The following is a 19,520-nucleotide window of genomic DNA, read 5'->3' on the forward strand; positions in this document are numbered from 1 at the left end:
CGGTTTCTGGGGTTTGAACTCAAGGCCTTGCACTTCTTAGCTAGTCATTCTACTACTTGAGCCACATACCCAGCCACTAAACCTACTTAAAAATAAAATTATTTGAAGCTAGGCATGATGGTACACTTGGGAGGCGGAAGCAGGAGGATCTCAAGGTTTTTTGTTTGTTTTTGGTGAGATTGGGATTTGAACTCAGGACTTCCCACTTGCAAAGCAGTCACTCTACCACTTGAGTCATACCTCCAGTCCATTTTGCTCTGGTTATTTTAGAGATGAGGCCTCAAAAACTATTTGCTCAAGCTGACCTTGAATCACAATACTCCTGATCTCAGTCTCCCAAATAGCTGGGATTACAAGCATGAGCCACCTCACCCAGGTAGTACCTTGAGACCTTGAGTTTGAGGCAAGCCTGAGCAAAGTTAAAAAAACCCTATCTCAAAAACGAAATACAAAAGAAAGAAGAGCCCTTGTCTACCAAATGGGCAGTCCTGAGTTCAAGCCCAGTACCATTAAAATAAAGTTTATTAAATAGGAAGGAAAGAAGAGAGGGAGGGAGGGAGGGAGGGAGAAGGGAGGGAAACCTGGTTTTGTTACCCTTGGCTTTTCAGCCATTCAAGAGTATAAAAGGGTTGAGATTGAAAATTCCAGAGCTTAAAGAAGATGCTTGGAGACAGCACTGCCAGGCTGTCTGTTGCACCAGAGGACCAGGGAGGTGAGGGAGGCCTTTCCTCCAGCTCTAGCCTGGACAAAGGCCCTTCCGTTCGGCCCCAGGGAGCCTGAGATATGACACAGATGAGTGGGGTTCTGATCTGCTCTGTGGAGTGTGAAGGCCAGGGCTATGGCTGGCTGGCTGCTCTGCAGAGCACAGCAAGGGAGAGATGGTGTTCAGGTCACACATCCAGCTGTGGGGCCCTGCTGGAGACGCTAAGAGGTTTGCACAGAAGAGAGGCAACTTCAGCCAGAAGCCTAAGGCCTGAGGGCCCAAGGGTAAGATTGAGAAGGTGACAAGAACTAAAACACATCAAATCCAGCAGGCTCCAGGGTGGCCAAAGCCTACCATGGAGCAGAGCAAGGCCACAAGAGACCCAGGGTCAAAGATGACCCAGGCCACCTCTTCCTCTCTGCCTCCACTGCCCCTGCTACCCTGGAGGAGCCAGAGGCAGCCTCGTGATGGGGGGGCAGAGGGAGGCCTATGTGGGGAAGCAGAGAGCAGCCCCCACCACCACCAAGGCCTCCTTTCTTCCCTCAGGGAGCCAGGCCAAAGCAGTCCTACCTGATGGAAGGGGAGATGGTTTAACTTGAAAGGAACTGGAAAGTTTTGACTCTTCCTACAGGTGAAATTGTCAGTACTCAACCTTGCATGACTCAAAAAATAGTGATTTCACATGGTTCAGTTTAATGCACAGAAGTAGACTTTTGTGGACTTTTTCATTGCTCCACTGAGGCTATTTGAGGGTTGCAAGTGATGAGAGAATTTTAGTTTTATTTTACTTTTTAATTTTTTTTTTTGTAGTACTGGGGATATTAAACTCAGGGGCTACTCCTTGAGCCACTCCACCAGCCAAAAGGAGAGAATTTTGTTACCTGGCAATGACAAAAAGAGCCACAGGACTTACCCAGAATTCAGTCAAGAGTGTAGGGAAGGACTGACATCACAGAGACAAATTGAACATGGGAAGAACAAAGAATAAACTTTGCATCCAAGAATAAACTTCTTTTCTGCCTACACCCCATGGGGCCCATCTGCTCAACAAATTGTCTACCCTGAGTCTTCTGTGTACTTATCACCAGTTGAGCCACAAAATCTCTGAAAGAAATGGAAATCTTCTCTGAATAGATTCAAAAGCATCACGTAAAAAGAAAGAAGAGAAAACCATCAGGCAACCTATAACGTTCTCTTCTTTTTTTTCAGCGTGACCCCCCATAATTCTGTTTCCCACACAGATGGGAGCAAACTGGACTCACTGCCTCTTGCTTTTGCCCCGTTCCTGGGCTGGATCTCCTGTTCCCTAGAGTCCATGAGTTCTTTTGCATAGGTTTTGCCTCATGCTCCACTCACTTCCTGAGAAAGGGGCATAGAGGGGCAATTTTTGGCATCTTGCCTATCTGTGATGTGGCTATTCTAGCCTCACATTTCTTAGATAATTTGGCTGGGTATAGAAACCATTGACCTTGAGGAACAGAGTTCTTTCTCATGGCAGGGGAAAAGTATGGTCAGCTGCTTCAAACTTAGATGGTGATCTCTCTCTCTCTCTCTCTCTCTCTCTCTCTCTCTCTCTCTCTCTTCCTCCACCTCTTCCTTCTTCTTGGGAAGAGCTGTCAAAAGCACACATTTTCCTAACATAGACTTATTTACATAGCAAAAAGGAGACTTGGCATTTACACTTTGTGTTGGCTTTAAATCACTGACAATGAGAACACATTTATATAATCATATATTGCTTTTCTTGGTTAAAAATTTTTTGCTTGGCCAGGTGCCGATGGCTCACGCCTGTAATCCTAATACTCAGGAGGCAGAGATCAGGAGGAGCCTGGTTCAAAGCCAACCTGTGCAAATAGTTTTTGAGACCCTATCTCGAAATAAACCCGTCACAAAAAAGGGCTGTTTCAAGGTGTAAGCCCTGAGTTCAAGCCCCCATACTGCAAAAAAATTTTTTTTTCCTTCTGAATAGTTAGAATTACAGGCGTGAGCCATCAGTGCCCAGCCCCAAAAACAAAATTTTTTTTTTGTTTGTGTCTTGGTATAGTATGACTTTTTTTTCTTGGATAAGGCCTTGTCATGTTGCCCCAGCTGGCCACAAATTCCTGGGTTCAAGTGAAACTCCTGCCTCAGCTTCCCCAGTAGCTGGGACTACCAGCATATGCCCTTATTTCAGACTTAAAATGACTCTCTGTGATCTCTAATATTGAAACTCTTCCCAGTAATTTCTTTTATTTTCTTCTCATTTTAAAAGGAATTCTCGTGTGGTTCACCAGCAAGCATGAGACCCTGAGTTCAAACCCTAGCACCACCAAAAACAAAGAAAAAGTTGAAAGCATATTCCTTTCTTAATAAACTTTACTAATGCTTTCACATTAAAAAAAGAAAGAAAGAAAGGAAACCTGCCACACATGCAATTACTCCCATTCCTCCCCTCTCTCAACCTTGGCTGCCATCAATCCACTTTCTATTACTATGGACTTCCATATTCTGAATATTTCGTATAGGCAGGATCATACAATATGACACTTATTGTGCCTGGCTTCTTCCACCCAACACAAGCTTTTTTTGTGTGTGTGCTACTGGGATTTGAACTCAGGGCCTACACCTTGAGCCATTCCACTAGCCCATTTTTGTGATGGGGTTTTTCAAGTTAGGGTCTCACAAACTATTTGTCTGGGTTGGCTTTGAACCACGGTCCTCCTGATCTCTGCTTCTGAATAGCTAGGATTACAGGTGAGAGCCACCAGCACCCTGCTAGTTAGTCACATTTTAAATTCAAAGATATCTATAGACAACCAAGTGAAGGTATTACTTAGACAGTAGGGAACGTGAAACTGGAGTCAAGGAGCAAAGTCACTCAGCTGTGTATCTGTTGTCCCCTCCCCACTGCCTTCATCTACTGCATTTTGGCATCTGGTTCATATATTCCTCTCTACCAGTCATCCTGGTGGTCTCAGTATTCACGTGACAACAACCGACCCAAGAACTGGCTATTCAGTTGTGAGGTCTTCTCCCTTCCTGTGCCTTCTCTTCTCTGCACCTCCAGCAAGCTTTTTTAAAATGTCAAAACAAAATATTCAGAAAATTAAAAACCAAAACCCAACCAGGTGCAGTAGCTCTACTTGGGAGGTGGAGATTAGGAGGATCCCAGCTTCAGGCTAGTCCAGGTAAACAGTTTGTGAAACCCCATCTCAACCAATAGAAGCTAGCCTGGTGGCATGCACCTGTTATCCCACCTACACTTCTCTCCCTCTCTCTCTCTCTCTCTCTCTCTCTCTCTCTCTCTCTCTGGTGGGACTGGGGTTGAACTCAGGGCTTTGCCCTTGCAAAGCAGGAATTCTAACGCTTGAGCCAAGGGGCTGGGGACACAGCTCAAGAGATTCAGCACAGCTTAGCAAGCATGAGGCCCTGAGTACAAACCTCAGTACTACCTGCAAAAAAATCCAAACCAAGAATCACCAATACACACTTTTCAGAAAATTGCATTCCTCTTTCAGGTATTGACCTGCTACTTTGCTTATTTTTTATGATGCTGGGGATTGAAGCCATGGTATCACATGTGCTAAGCATGTCTTTGATGTCCCCAGCCTCTTGACCTGATAGTCTTTCACCAAATGTCAAAAAGAAGGCTAATAATGCCTAGAGACAAGGCAGACATTGCCTGAAGCATGTTACATCCCAACTACAGCTATCACGTGCCAACACCAAAGACAAGTGTGTTCTAAACTAACAAGAATGACATTACCCAAGGCAAACAAAGTACCAGTGAGCTGGGAGCCTGTGGCTCACGCCTGTAATCCTAGCTACTCAGGAGGCAGAGAACAGGAGAATCTCTGTTCGAAGCCAGCCTGGGCAAATAGTTCACGAGACCCTATCTCAAAAAACCCTTCAGAAAAGGGCTCGTGGAGTGGCTCAAGGTGTAGGCCCTGAGTTCAAACCTCAGTACCACAAAAACAAAACAAAACAAACAAACAAAAAACAAGGTACACTGGTGAAGCAAAAGCCTTTGCAAGGTGTAGGCAGAAACTGGTCTTCTGAAAGTAATAGATTGGCTTGGCAAATTTTTGTCCCTAAAACCAAAGCTCTAGGAGGCTACAAGAGGAAGGAAGTGCTGGTGGGCTGGAAAAGGGACAAGCCCTGGTTTTCATCAGCACCCGAGAGAAAAGAGGATGAATCCTGGCTCAGTAGCGTTGTCACAATAGGGCTGTCATGTGAGGAGCTCAAGTTTGGTTTCAGATGAACTTGGATTCAAATCCTGAGTTGGCCACTCAGTTCCTCAGTTCCAAATGCCAAGAGATAACATAGGCAACACTAACTGTGCCTGGCTCTGTTTCAACTGCTTTGCATGCATTAATTAATTTCACCCTCACAGCACTCCTGTGAGATATACTGCATTTGTTTCTCCATTTTATGGGTACAGGAACTGAAGCTCAGAGCAGTTAAGTCACTTGTCCAAAATCACCACACATTTCCTAGGACAAGAAGTCCATCTCCCACAGAACCTGCCAGGTATCTCCCAGCCTTCCTCTAAACCTCTTTCCTGCTCCAGAGCTGGTTTCTGTGGGGTATTTTTGGGTTTTTTTTTTTTTTTTGGTCCTGGGCCTTGAACTCAGGGCCTTCCCCTTGAGCCACTCCACCAGTCCTATTTTTGTGAAGGGTTTTTCAAGATAGGGTCTCACAAACTATTTGCCCAAGCTGCCTTTGAACCACAATCCTCCTGATCTCTGCCTCCTAAGTAACTAGGATTACAGGTGTGAGCCACTGGCACCCAGCTGGTTTCTGTTGCTTGCAACCAAAGAACCCCAGGTTATGCAATAATTCACAAGTTTTTGTTTTGTTTTGTTTTGTTTGAAAAAAAAATGGACCTCCAGTCCATTTTTCTCAGGTTATTTTGGAGATGGAGTTTCACAAACTTGAGCTGACCTCAAATCATGATGCTCCCAATCTCATCCTCCCAAGTAACTAGGATTACAGGTGTGAGGCACCAGCATGCAGTGTGTTGGCAGCATAGGTACTGGGGTTTAAACTCGGCTTCATGCTTGTGAGGCACGCACTTTACTGCTTGAGACACGTCTCAACCATGTATGCATAGTACTGGGCTTTGAAGTCAGGCACTCTGTCACTTGAGCCATGCCCTCAGGTCTTTTTGCTTCACTTATTTTTCAAGTAGGGTCTCATGTTTACACCCAGGCCTGCCTGGATCTCCATCCTCCTGGTTACACCTCTCTTGTTGCCGTATGACACGCTCGAACCACCACACCCAACTTATTGGTTGAGATGGGATCTCAAGAACATTTTGCCTGGGCTGGCCTTGAACTGCAGTCTTCCAGATTTCCACCTCCTGAGTAGCTGGTATTATAGCTGTGAGCAACTATACCCAACTAATAGTAAACTTTTCTTAACTGAGAAAAAAGCTTATTCCTTATAGAAAAATTAGAGAATATGTAAATATGAAAGAGAAAACAATCTGGTATGATGCCATATACCTGTAATTCCAGCACTCTGGAGGCTGAGGCAGAAGGACAGGGAGTTTGAGGCCAGCCTGGGCTGCATAGACATCCCTGTCTCAAAAAAAGGAATATAAAATTGCTTTTTAAAATTTTTAGCCAGGCACTGGAGCCTCATACCTATAATCCTAGCTATTTGTGAAGCTGAGATGGGGAGGATTTGGGTTCAAGGCTAGGCAGGGCAAATAGTTCTGGAGACCCCATCTCAACGAAGGGCTGGGTGTGGTGGCCTGTCCTTGTCATTCCAGTCTCTTCAGAAAGTGTAAAATCGGAGGATCATAGTCCAGACTGGCCTGGCAAAGAGCAAGACCCCATCTCCAAAATAATTAGAGTAAAAGGGCTGGGGATTTGACTCAAACAGAACAGCATCTACCTAGGAAACGCAAGTCCATGAGTTCAAATCCCAGTACTGCAAAACAAAATAAAACAAAAAACCTCTTATTACATAAATAATGTATGCTTATTAGGACAAACTCAGAAAATGCGGAGTAGCGTTAACAAGAAGAGTTACTTTTCATGCTCCTCCCAGAGAGAAGTTGTCAGCCTTTGGTAGCTCACCCATGCTGAGTTTTTCTTGTTTTTCTGAGACATGGTCTCCCTCTATATTCCAGGGTGACCTTGAATTCATGATCCTCCTGCCCCACTTCCCAAGTGCTGTGATTGCAGGCATGTGCCACCTGTCCAGTGCCAACTGACATTTTTGGGGCTATACTGGGGTTTGAACTCTGGATCTCTAACGCTGGAGCAACACCCTCAACCTTTATTTTTTCCTGCTTTAGTTATTTTTCAGATAGGCTCTCCACTTTTCCCTGGAGCCGGATTCACACCTTGGTCCACCTACCTGCACCTCCCTCCTAGCTGGGATGACAGGAATGCACTTACCATGTCAGCTCATTGGCTGAGATGGGGTTTTACTAATTTTTTGCCTGGACTGGCCTCAAAATCCATCCTACTGAGCTCTGCCTGCCAAGTAGCTTGGATTACAAGAGTGAGACACCAAGCCCGGCAAGAGCGGTGAGTTTTTTTGTTTGTTTGTGTTGGCAGTACCACTTGAACCAGACTTTCATATGATTATTTTATTACTGGAAAAAATGGCACTGTGCTCTTCATATTGTTCTGTAACTATGTTTTCATGTAACGATGTATCCCAAACCTATTTCCAAGTCAACAAATACAGTTTTGCAATCCTACTCCCAGTAGCTGAAGTTATTTGTACATTTTACTGTGTCCAGGTAACTCCCCAGATGTCCCCTTTGCTGTGAATTTGGGGTGATTATAATCAATGCAGCAGATAAGACTATTGCATTTTAAAATTTGTCTAGTTGTCCAATGAATTAGTTCCCACTGGAAAATGTTAAGATGCAGTCTTTCTCTTCTCTTTTCTCCAACTAAATTCTCAAGGTCAGGAAGCAGATACATAGGTATGAGGAACTAATTCCATTTTCACCTATGACGCTGCATTTATTCCTCCCAACAGCCATCTGAGGTAGACAAAAACATCTCCCGTCTACTCAGACTCTGTTTGCAGAAGGGGAGGTATACATTATGTTTTTTTGTTTTGGCAGTACTAGGGGTTTGAACTCAGGGCTTTGTGCTTACTAGGCAATAACTCTACCACTTGAGCCACTCCACCAGCCCAAAAGGTGGGGTATAAATGATCCAGGAAAATGAAGAGAAAACTGAAAGCCAAGGCAGGATGAGGCTTGCCAGAGGAGCACAGGAAACACCCATCCCATACTCAAATGGAAAGACTTGGGGTTCTGCTGAGAGAAAATACCTGGAGTCAGATAAACCTCCTGAGTGCTGGATTCAAAAGATGAGCTTTCTGTCTAAGAGCTTTGGGCTCATCTTCTGTACAATGAGGATAACTTGTCAGCTCAGAGGAAAAAGTGACACCATGCCCACCGAGCACCAGCTGTGAGCTCAGTCCTCTCCCTTCTCCCTCTGACGCCACACTTGCTAATCGAGTTCAAGATCCCCACTTCTTCCTCCCTATCCATAGCAGACATCACTAATCAACCACTGCCTTCTTTCTCACTGGACCTTTGGTTAGCCTCAAAGCTGCTTTAAAAAAAAAAATCGACACAATAATGGCAAATATTCATGGGATAGAGTGTGACATGTCACTACATCTACACAATGTGTAGGCATCAGATCAGGGCAACTAGCACCTCTGACATTTGTCCCTTTCCTGTGTTGGGAGCATGCAACATTCTGTCTTCCAGCTTTTTTGGCATACACAAGTGCTGACTGCTATGGTCACCCTCAGAACGTTATGAATTGTTCCTCTTATCCAGCTGTCCTCTGGACCCGTCAGCCAGTCCCTCCTGATGCCTCCATACTCTCTCCATACCCCTTCTCACACTGCCTTCTTTCTCTCTGAACTCTTGTTTGGCCTCAAAGTTTCCTTCTTCCCTCCCTCCCTCCCTTCCTTTCTTTTGCATCTTTGTAATCAGTCACACCAATAGGCTTTGCTCGGGAGATAAAAAATCAGCTTATTCTCCCGGTCTTAGTGCATAGTCAAAATCTATCTAGATTTTTAGCACATTTATAAGGCATCCGTATGTGTTGTAACCTTCAAGACCTTGGATTGTTTTTACAAGCTAACAGAATCCTAACAGCTGCCAAAAGTATGAGGGTGCTTTCCTCACACTCATGCATGCTGCATGGCTGGGGAAAATTTTCCTCCTCTTACTCTCTCCCTCCCTCACTATGCTCTGTACACATCGCTGCTCAACAGACCAAGTTCATTCCTACCTCAGGGACTTTGCACTTACTTTTCCCTTGGCTTAGAGCACTCTTTCTCCCAATCATCTCAAAACAGCTCTGGTGATACCTCAGTAGCCATTAATGTCATTCTTCGGACATTTCTAGTTCTTCCTCCCTCCAGCATTTTAGATAAGACTATACTAGTCTGCCCTGTTGATGTTGGCTGTGCTCACATGACTTGCTTTGGCCAATAACCTGTGAACAGAAGTGATATGTGTGGTTTCTGGGCAGAAGATCCAGAAGGTGGCTTACCCGCTGTGGTACCCCTCTCCCCCACCTTGGTAGAGCTCAAATCCCACATGGTAAGAAAGCTGCACGAGCCTGGGCCCATGTGTGACCACGTCACTCATGGCAGAATCCCTTGACATCCATGTGGAGTGGCAAATCAAATTTATCACAATGACACAGTGAAATTTGGTAGATTGGGGAAGGGGATGATGTTTTGATGAGTTTGGCAGTTTTTTAAAAAGTTAAACACATATATATATTTGGCAGTACTGGGATTTAAACTCAGGGCCTCATGCTTGCTAGGCAGGTGCTCTACCACTTGAGCCTCTCCACCAGCCTCCCGTACCTATATTCTTATTTGTTTGTTTATTTATTTATTTTTATTTTTTGCAGTGCTGGACATGGAACCCAGGGCCTCATACATTCTAGTAGGCAAGCATTCTACCACTGAGTCACAAGCCCCAGTCCCAAAAGGTTGAATATAGAGCAAACAATATGTTCCCCAAGCCAGCTGCCTGCAGCTCACTCCTGTAATCCTAGCTAATCATAATGCAGAGATCAGAAGGATCTTGGTTCAAAGCCTGTCACAGGCAAATAGTTCAAAAGACCCTATCTCAAAAAAAAAAAAAACATCACAAAAAAAGGGCTGGTGGAATGGCTCAAGTGGTAGAACACCTGTGTAACAAGCTCTGAGTTTAAACCCCAGTACCACCAAAAAAAATTAATAAAAAAGTTTATTAATATATTACATGTGTGTGTGTGTGTGTGTGTGTGTATTGCAAATTCCACTTGGAGAACCCATGACCATTGAAAGCTCTGTCCACAGAAAATCTTACATGCCATATTGGCAGCAGCATTGATCCTTAACAGCTGAAAAAAAGGAAACAAACACAAGTATCCACAACTCATGAACAGATAAATAAATGTGATCTATCCATACAATGGAAAATTATTACACTAAAAGGAGTGAATTTTTTTTCTGGCATGGGGATTGAACCCAGGGCCTAGAGCATATACTCTACCACTTGAGCCATGCACTCCTAGCTCTTTTGAGTTTTTTGTCTTTTTTGTTGGGACTAGGGTTTGAACTCAGGGCTTTGCACTCTACCACTTAAGCCATATCTCCAACCCTGTATTTTGTTTTAAAGTTAGGAGCTCACTAACTTTTGCCTGGACTGGTCTAGAACTCACGGTCCTCCTGCCTCTGCCTTCCTAGTAGATGGGATTACAGGTATGTGTCACCATGCCCTACTAAAAGAATAAAATCCCAATACTTGTTACAAGTGACAAATGGTAGGACTGGTATTTGATCTCAGGGTTTCACAATTGCAAAGCAGGCACTGTTCTGCTTGAGCCACACCTCCTGCCCACTTTTCTCTGATTATTTTGGTGATGGGGGTCTCATGAACTATTTACTCAGGCTGGCCTAAACCTCCCAATCTCGGCATCCCAAATAGCTAGGATTACAGGTGTGAACCACCAGTACCCAGCACAAGGTGATTCTTGAAAACAAGATGCTAAGTGATAGAAGCCAGGCACAGATCACATGACTCATCCAAAGAAGACAAATACCTGGAAAAAGGGTAGAAGAGTGTTTGTCTGAGGCTGGGTTGAGGTGGACTGGGGGTGACAACTAAAGAGTATGGGTTTATTTGGGGGTTTATATTCAGTGAAAATGTTCTAAAATTGATTTTGGTGATGTTGCTTTACATGGGTGAGTTACATGGTACATGAATTATGTCTCTTTTTTTCAACCTGCTGAGCAACAATGAATAAAGCTTTTCCCAAAAAATTAAGGTATTGAAAATACTCCAGCAAGTTGAGACAATTGAATGAATTAATGTGTGCAAATTGTAACAGAATCCCTGAAACAAGTGCTCAGTAAAGGTTTATGTTATTTCCTTGAGGCATCTGATAGATAACCATTTTCTTTTTGCTGTGCTAGAGATTGGGTGCTGGGCAAGTGTTCTAATACTAAGCTCTGCCCCCAATCTGACATCTCATACTTTTTTGGGGGGGTGTGTGGGGAGACACTAGTGGGGTTTGAACTCAGGGCCTGGGGTTTACTAGGCAAGTGCTCTAACACTGGGAGTGGTGGCTCATCCCTATAAGCCCAGTACTTGGTAGGCTGAGGCAGGGGGAGGTCACAGGTTCGAGGCCAGCCTGGGCTACACAGCAAGAATCTGTTTCAAGAGCATAAATAAACTGGGCGCTGGTAGTTCAACTATAATCCTAGGTACTTGAGAGGCTGAGATTGGAAGGATTACAGTTGGAGGCTAGCCCAGGCAAATAGTTCATAAGACCCCCCCATCTCCAAAATAATCAGAGCAAAATAAACTGGAGGTGTGACTCAAGCAGTAGAGCGCCTGCTTTGCAAACTTAGGGCCCTGAGTTCAGACCCTAATTCCACCAATAAATAAATAAATCCATAAAAAGTCCATCCCCCAAAAAAGAGGGGGCATCTGCAACAGATAAACTGCACCATGGTGCTAACTTGCTTTAAAAAAAGATGAAATTAGAGTTTTTGCTCCCATTTCCTGCGTAGGGAGTAGGAAAGTTTCTCCCTTCCCCCCTACTTTATCCTGTCATAGTAACATAAATTCTTTCTTACAAAAATAAAAGCAATATAGTCGGGCACCCATGGCTTACTCCTGTAATGCCTAGGAGGCAGAGATCGAGAGGATCGCAGTTTGAAGCTAGGCCTGGGCAAACTAGTCTGTGAGAATCTATCTCAAAAATAACCCAGCACAAAAAAAGGGCTGGTGGAGTGGCTCAAGGTGTAGGTCCTGAGTTCAAGCCCCAGTACTGAAAAAAATAAATAAATAAATGGATACATAAATAATTTAAAAAGATGAAATCATGTGAGGTCCTGAGTTTAAAGCCCAGTACTGCAAGGAAAAGATGGGGGCTAGGGGAGAGGCTCAAGAGGTAGAGAGCCTGCCTAGCAAGTTCGAGCCTCTGAGTTCAAACTCCAGTGCTGCAAAACAAAAAAAAGTTACAACTTAAAAAGAAAATGTAATTAAAATCTAGGGATGGTGGGGTGTGGTGGCCCATATTTGTAATCCCAGCAGGACTGTGAGTTCGAGGCCAGTCTGGGCTATATAGTGGGGCCCTCACTCAGGGAGAGCTGGGGTGTGGTTCAAGTGGTAGAGCACTTACCTGTCCTGAGTTCAAGCCCAGTACTGCCCACCCCCAAAAAAATCAAAGAATAGAAGCAAAAACAGGACAGGTAATAAGATCAATACAACAGGTTTTCTGTATGCGCAATGGCCTCCATCTTTTTTGGGGTTGCTATGACAACAGACTGGTAGCTTTGACAGCAAACATTGTCCCTCACAATTCTGGAGGCTGTGAAGTTCAAAATCAAACTCCATGTCTGAGGAGGGCCCACTTCCTGGCTCCGAGCCAGTGGTTTACTCATGGTGTCCTCCTCAGGCAGGACGCCGGGAGAGCTCTCTATTTCCTCAGACACTGCCTCCATTCAGGAGGACTCAACCTTCCTAACCAAATTACCTCCAAAGGCCTCAGCAATGAGCACATCACTTGGCTAGGATTTCAATTTGGGGGTAACACCAATGTTTAGTCCATAACAGAAGGAAGAATGGGCAATGAGGATTAGATTCAGTCACATGTGACAAAAAGCAAGTATGGCTTTGATGACAGAAAAGATAATTTGGTGTGGTGTAAATGAAGTTTGAGGATGACAGTTCAAGGCTGACATAGTTGCTTAGCTTCCTAAACATGTTAGAAACGAAGGCTCCTTTGAGATTTACTCACCCACCAACCTCATCCTCCTGGCCCAAGATGGCAGCTAGCACACCAGCCTTTCCATCCAAGTTTATTCCCACTTTGGAGCCTTTGTACTTGCTCTTCTCTGTTCATCTGGTGCCTCTATGTCTTTAGGTCTCAGATTTGGAATCTGGTCATCTTTTTGCGGGGCTGCCCTGACACTATACCCCAGACTTCTCTAACAACCCTCTCACTTTCTTCATCCCATTACTTGGTGGTACTGCTTCTGTGACCTACCACCTGGATGGCCTTAGGCAAGTTCCTTAATTGACCTGTATCTCAATTTCTTCACTTGCAAAATGGGGCTGTATGTGGACTGGGAATATAGCACAGTGGTAGAGCACTTACCTGGTATGCCTGAGGTTCTTGGTTCAAGCCCCAGCCCACTAAGTAAAATGGGGCTACATCAGCACCCTTAGGAAGGTTCCACTTCTAATTTGTGGGAATGGCAGGCTCTGGGGAGGAGTGAGCGAGATGGTGATGCCTCCTAGGGCGTATAACCAAGCTTGGAACCCAGTGGGATCTTAATAAATATTTGTGGAATTAATGGAAATTTGTGGATAGGTTGCTGCTGAGTGGGAACCTGAACTCAGTAGTGGAATGGGGCTCAACACTAACTGCTGTGTGTTGCCCACTTTGACTGAGAATAAAATCAGTTGGAAGCTCCCTGCTTTGAATTGAAATGTTATTTTTCCCAGGCTGTTCTTTTTAGCCTTTGGGTTGGAGAGGAGTTAAAGAGAATCAGGGGTGTGGCTCAAGTGGTAGAGCACCTGCTTTGCAAATGTAAAGCCCTGAGCTCAAACTACAGTTCCACTAGAGAGAGAGAGACAGAGAGAGAGAGAGAGAGAGAGAGAGAGAGAGAGAGAGAGAGAGAGGAGAATCAGGTTGGGTGCCAGTGGCTCACACCTATAATCCTAACTACTCAGGAGGCAGAGATCAGAAGCATTTCGGTTAGAGGCCAGCCCAGGCAAATAGTTCAAGAGACTCTATCTCAAAAATACCCAACACAAAAAAGGGCTGTGTGCTTGCTAACCAGGTGCTCTACCACTTGAGCCAGCCTCCAGACCCCTTTTGTCTTTATTTTGTTTTTGATACAGGGTCTCACTAACTTTGCCCAGGCTGTCCTCAAACTTGCCATCCCTCCTGTCTCACTTCCCAAGTAGCTGGGATTTGCCCAGCCTGTGGACATATATTTTACAACCACTATACTAAATATTGAAAACTTAAAGGGCAAAAAGGAACACAGTATTAACACAGGCAGAGATTGCATTACAATTACAATTTTAGATTACCAAAACTCTGAAGTTTACAGAAGAGGGGGCTGGGTTATAGCTGAGTGGCAGAGCACATGGTTAGCATTCAGGGGGCTCTGGGTTCAATTCCCGCCCTCCCCTACCCCAACACACACGAGTTTACACACTGGTCCTAAGCAGCAGAATCTCAAACCTGCAGAGAGGCGCGAACCCTCTCTGAGCCCAGAGGAGGCTCCCATGAGTTGAAGCCTAACGTCTGGAAGGCTTCGCTCCACTGTCCCTGGCGCGCTGAGTGGGTTCAGAGAAGCTCGTTCAGCGAGTGCTACAAAGAAACAAAAAACCCCTCAAACTGGAATAAATTGCCACTTCTAGGGAGAAATGCCACTGGAGGGCCACTTAGAGCAAGGAGCAAATTCATTGCCTTCTGCCTCCGCCTCCTCCAGCATCTCGCGCGCGCCCCCTCCTGGCAGCTCCTAGCAAGGAAGCTGAAGGCAAAGCATACAGGTGCCTTCCAGAAGTTTGTCTCTGGCCTCAGGCAGCCAGGTAGAGAGCGGCTGGTTTGAAGCTGAGCTTAATAACTATCATATTTTATTTGATTTTATGTTTTTGAGCTGCTGGCTACGGAGCCCAGGTCCTCTCATATGAAGGCAAGTGCTCTACCACTGAGCTGTACTCCCAGCCCCTGGCACATGTTACTCATTTGGAAAATATTAGCTGAATGTAGATAAAGAATCAAAGAACAAAAAGCCATGTTCTCTAAAACCATTCTGCAGCCTCCCTACCCAGAAGCTAATGCTCTTACTAATAAGCTACTGTAGGTCCTTCTTGACAGTGTCCTTATTTCACAAATGAGGAAATTGGCCTAGAGAAGCTATGGAGGTACCCAAGGCCACACAGCAAGGGGCAGAAGCAGGATTTAATTCAAGGCTTCCCCAGCTCAGAAGCCCCTCACTTTTAATCATTATGCTTAACTACTTACATGGATTGTAGCTCGTATTTATCTATATATCTTTCCATACCTTCTTTTTTTACTTACCTTCATGCTTTTGAGATCTATCTGTGTTGATACCTATAGTTTTAGTTCTGTCATTTAAGGTGTTCTGTCACTTGAGCCACTCCTCCAATCCATTTTGCTCTGGTTATTTTGGAGATGGGGGTCTTGTGAACTACTTGCCTGGGCTGGCCTCAAACCTCAATCCTCCTGATCTCAGCCTCCCAAGTAGCTAGGATTACAGGTGTAAACCACCAGCACTTGGCTGCATTTTCTAATTTTTCATTATTTGAAACAGTGTTGCTGTACACTATGTTCCCAGGAATCTAGTGTGGGAATTTCTCTGGAAATGGAACGTTTTTCTCCTTTTGTAGTTTTTTTTACATTTACTTACATATGTATACATTGTTAGTGCCACCTCCCCACCCCCCCAAAATGAGATTTTTAACTTCCATTCTATTTTTAAATGTTTAATTAATTAATTTATGTTTTGGTGTTTTGAGACAGGGTCTCACTAGGTAGCCCAGGCTGGTCTCAAACTCATGATCCTCCTGCCTCTACTTCCTGAGTGCTGGGACTACAAGTGTGCACCACCCACCACAGCATCTTTGTGTTGTTGTTCTAGGAATGGAACTCAGGGTTTTCACCATGTGAGGCAAGTGCTATACCACTAGGTCACATCCCCAGCCAAGACAGCATCTTTGAGAGGCAATTGAGTGGGCTGGTGGAGTGGCTCAAGTGGTAGAGCACCTACCTAGCAAGCTTGAGGCCCTGAGTTCAAACTCCATAACACCAAAAAAAAAAAAAAAAAGAAAGAAAAGAAAAAAGAGGCAATTCAGTTAACATGAGGTTAGTAGATGAGCCCTGATTCCATGTGACTGTGGGGGGGAGGAGCAGGAAAGTAGCACTCAGGCATACTGTGCAGACCTTGGGAAGATCAGGGAGAAGACACTGCACAGACAAGGGGAGAAGCCTCAGGAGAAACCAGCCCCGCTCAGGCCTTGGCTCTGCAGCTGCAGCCTCCAGGACTGAAAGTACATTTGGATGTTGAAGCCATTCTGTCGGGCGTACTTTGTAATGACAGCCCAGCAAACTAGCACACAGATGACAATGTTTGCAGGGTCAGCAGGCAGCATAAGTGTGGACAGTCCCTGAGTGTGGGGACCTAGACAGGCTGGAGCGTGCAGGCTCCTCTTGAAGCAGAAGGGCGTTTGCCGGGGGCGATGATTCTGAGACATTTCTGGTAGTCACAGCGGGTGAGGGGGTAGAGGCCAGTGGGATGGATAGAGGGATGGTGCCAAATAGCCTACACCATGCAGGACAGTCCCCACCAGCCCCAAATGCCAACACTGCTAAGACGGAGAAGTTCTTGACTTAGAGGAATTAAAAATGTCTTGGTGTCCCTGACTTGGCAGGGTCCTTGATTCTAGGGTCCTTAAACAAGGTTTTAAGTAAACAAATGGTTGGAACTATTTGCATTTTTAAAAATTTGTCCCAGCTGCTTCAAGGAGTAGGAAGTGGAAAGGACAAGACCAGAAAGGAACGCAGTTACTGTCGCATGGAGTAACATTTATTAACAAATCATACTCATTTAGCACCAATAGCTGACATTGTCAAGTGTTCTGTATTTACCAATTGCTGTTTTAAATTATGTAGTCCTCTAAGACCCAGGTTTTAATCTATTGCCATTTTACAGGGGGAAAACCAAGGCCAAGAGGGGTTAATTTGTCCAGGGTCAGGTCACAATTACTAAGAGGTGGAGTTAGGATTTGAACCTAGGGAGTTGGTTCCAGAATCTGTGAGATTAACCTTCCCCAAAAAACTGTCTTGATAACAAATATTTATTAAGCACTATCAGTGTGTCAGGCAGTGAAATAAAATTTTGAGCATTGATCAAATGGTAGAGTGTGCCTGCTTAGCAAGTGTGAGGCCCTGAGTTCAAGCCTCAGTACTGCCAGAAAAAAAACTGAGCATTGATCATAACACAAGGGTTTTTTACTAAAAAAAAAAATCTGGCCATTGTGGTGCACACCTATAGTCCCAGAAGTAGGGAGGCTGAGGCAGGAGGATTGAGAGTTCAAGGCTAGCCTGGGTTACATAGCAAGGTTATCTCAAAAAAACAAGGGTGGGCTAGTGAAATGGCTCAAGTGGTTGAATGCCTGCTTAACAAGTGTGAGCCTTTGAATTCAAACCCAGTACCACCAAAACCCAAAAACAAACAAAAAACAAAAAAACCCAAGTAGTGTGGATGTAGCCCAGTAGTAGAGCCCTTGCCCAGCAAATGCAAAACCCTGGGCTCCATCCCAGCACTGCAAACAACGCTTCAATTCCTGCACTGGCTACGTTGTGTGTTCAGTAGCCACACACGCCAGGGCTGCCTCATTGTCCCGCACAGACGTGGAACGTTCTCATCACTGCTGAAAGTTCTATCGGACAGGGCTACTGCAACCAGGGGCGCTTATTGATGTTCTGTAGTAAACAAAGCCTGTCCATCTCCACCCTTGCCTTTGATCCTGTGTGATGGAATGACCTGTTTCTAAGGGTTCAAGGTAGCACTCTAACACTGACACCTACTGCATGCTGTGCTGAACTCTCAGGCAGTGTGGTTCAAACACACACTCTGCCACTGGTGCCACTTATAGACTGCTTCTTACCTGCTAGTGGCAAGTTCAGAAGGTGAGGACAGGATTCAGAAAGTTTGCTGGCCAAATGACATTGCCACACATTTGGCTCATAGTTTGCAGAAGCACCAGTCTGCCATGGGTTGGACGTTTTAGCTGCTGGTCTTTCACGACAGTAAGTTGGTAGTACTGGGGTTTGAACTCAGGGCTTCACACTTGCTAGCCCGGTGCTCTACTGCTTGAGCCTGCAGTCCTTACTACAGCAGTTTGGGAGGCTCTGCTTCTAGGTCCTGGGGTTCCTGCTCTTGACCTCAGTAAGGAGGGAGGGTGACAGTTGCTAGCTGTCTGGCTGCATTGACATACAGACCTGATATACACCTGAAAACGTCTGCAAACATGTGAAGGCCTTCCTCCCCTCCTTTACCCATTATGTACTTAGTGTGTGTGTCCTGTGCCATGTGCTGCTCTAAGCACTAGGGCCACGGCAGGAATGAGGTGGTAAGGTACCACAATGTTTATCACAGCATGTGAATAACAGCCGACATGTAGAAAGATGCCACGTGTCCATCAACAGACGAATGAATAAGTAAAATGTACACAGCAACACAACATCGTTCAGCCATAACGGAGCTCTGACACATCTACAACATGAAAGGACCTTGCATGAGGCAAGCCAGACACAAAAGGTGACCATGGTGCATCCCACTTACACAAATTTCTAGAATAGGTTCATTTATAGTTACAGAAAGTAGATTAGAGGTTTCCATGGTCTGGGTGAAGAGTATTGCTGGGTGGTTACAGTTTCTGTTTGAGGTGAGAAAACATGTTTTGGAAACAGCATGGGTGAATATAATTAATGCCATTGACTTGTACATGTAAAATGGATAAAATCACAAAAAAACAATGACAGAAGCTTCTTTTGTGATACACACAGGACTTTGGCAAATAGAAAATGTTGACTGGGAAGGGAGGGTAGATGGTGGAGATGACTTAATATAGGGAAGGCTGCCTGGAGGAGGTAATCATGAGCTGGCTTTAAGAGTAAGATTTTGGCCAGGCACCAGAGGCTCACGCCTGCAATCCCAGGTACTCAGGAGGCAGAGATCAGGAGGATCATGGTTTGAAGCCAGCGCAGGCAAATAGTTCACGAGATCTTATCTTGAACAACATCACAAAAATAGGGCTGGTGGAGTGGCTCAAGCTGAAGATCCTGAGTTCAAGCCCCAGTACTGAAAAAAAAAAGAGTAAGATTTCTAAACTGGGCGCTGGTGGCTCATGCCTGTAATCTTAGCTATTCAGAAAGCAGAGACCAGGAGGATCACAGTTTGAAGCCAGCCTGGGTTCGAACTATCTAGAGACCCTATCTAGAAAAAAAGCCATCTCTCACACACTCACACACACACACACACACACACACACACACACACATGCACACAAGCACACAAGGGCTGGTAAAGTGGCCAAACAAAACAAATTTTCTAGGTGGGTGTGAGTGGTTCAAGCCTGTAATCTTAGCAACTGGGGAGGCTGAGAGCTGAAGGATCACAACTGGAGGCCAGCCTGGGCAAATAGTTCACCCCATTTCCAAAACAACCAGAACAAAGTGGACTGGAGGTGTGGCTAAATGGTAGTGTCTTCTACTCCACCTCCTCCCCCAAA

This window comes from Castor canadensis, chromosome 5 (genome assembly GCF_047511655.1).
Source record: "Castor canadensis chromosome 5, mCasCan1.hap1v2, whole genome shotgun sequence".
Taxonomy (NCBI): domain Eukaryota; kingdom Metazoa; phylum Chordata; class Mammalia; order Rodentia; family Castoridae; genus Castor; species Castor canadensis.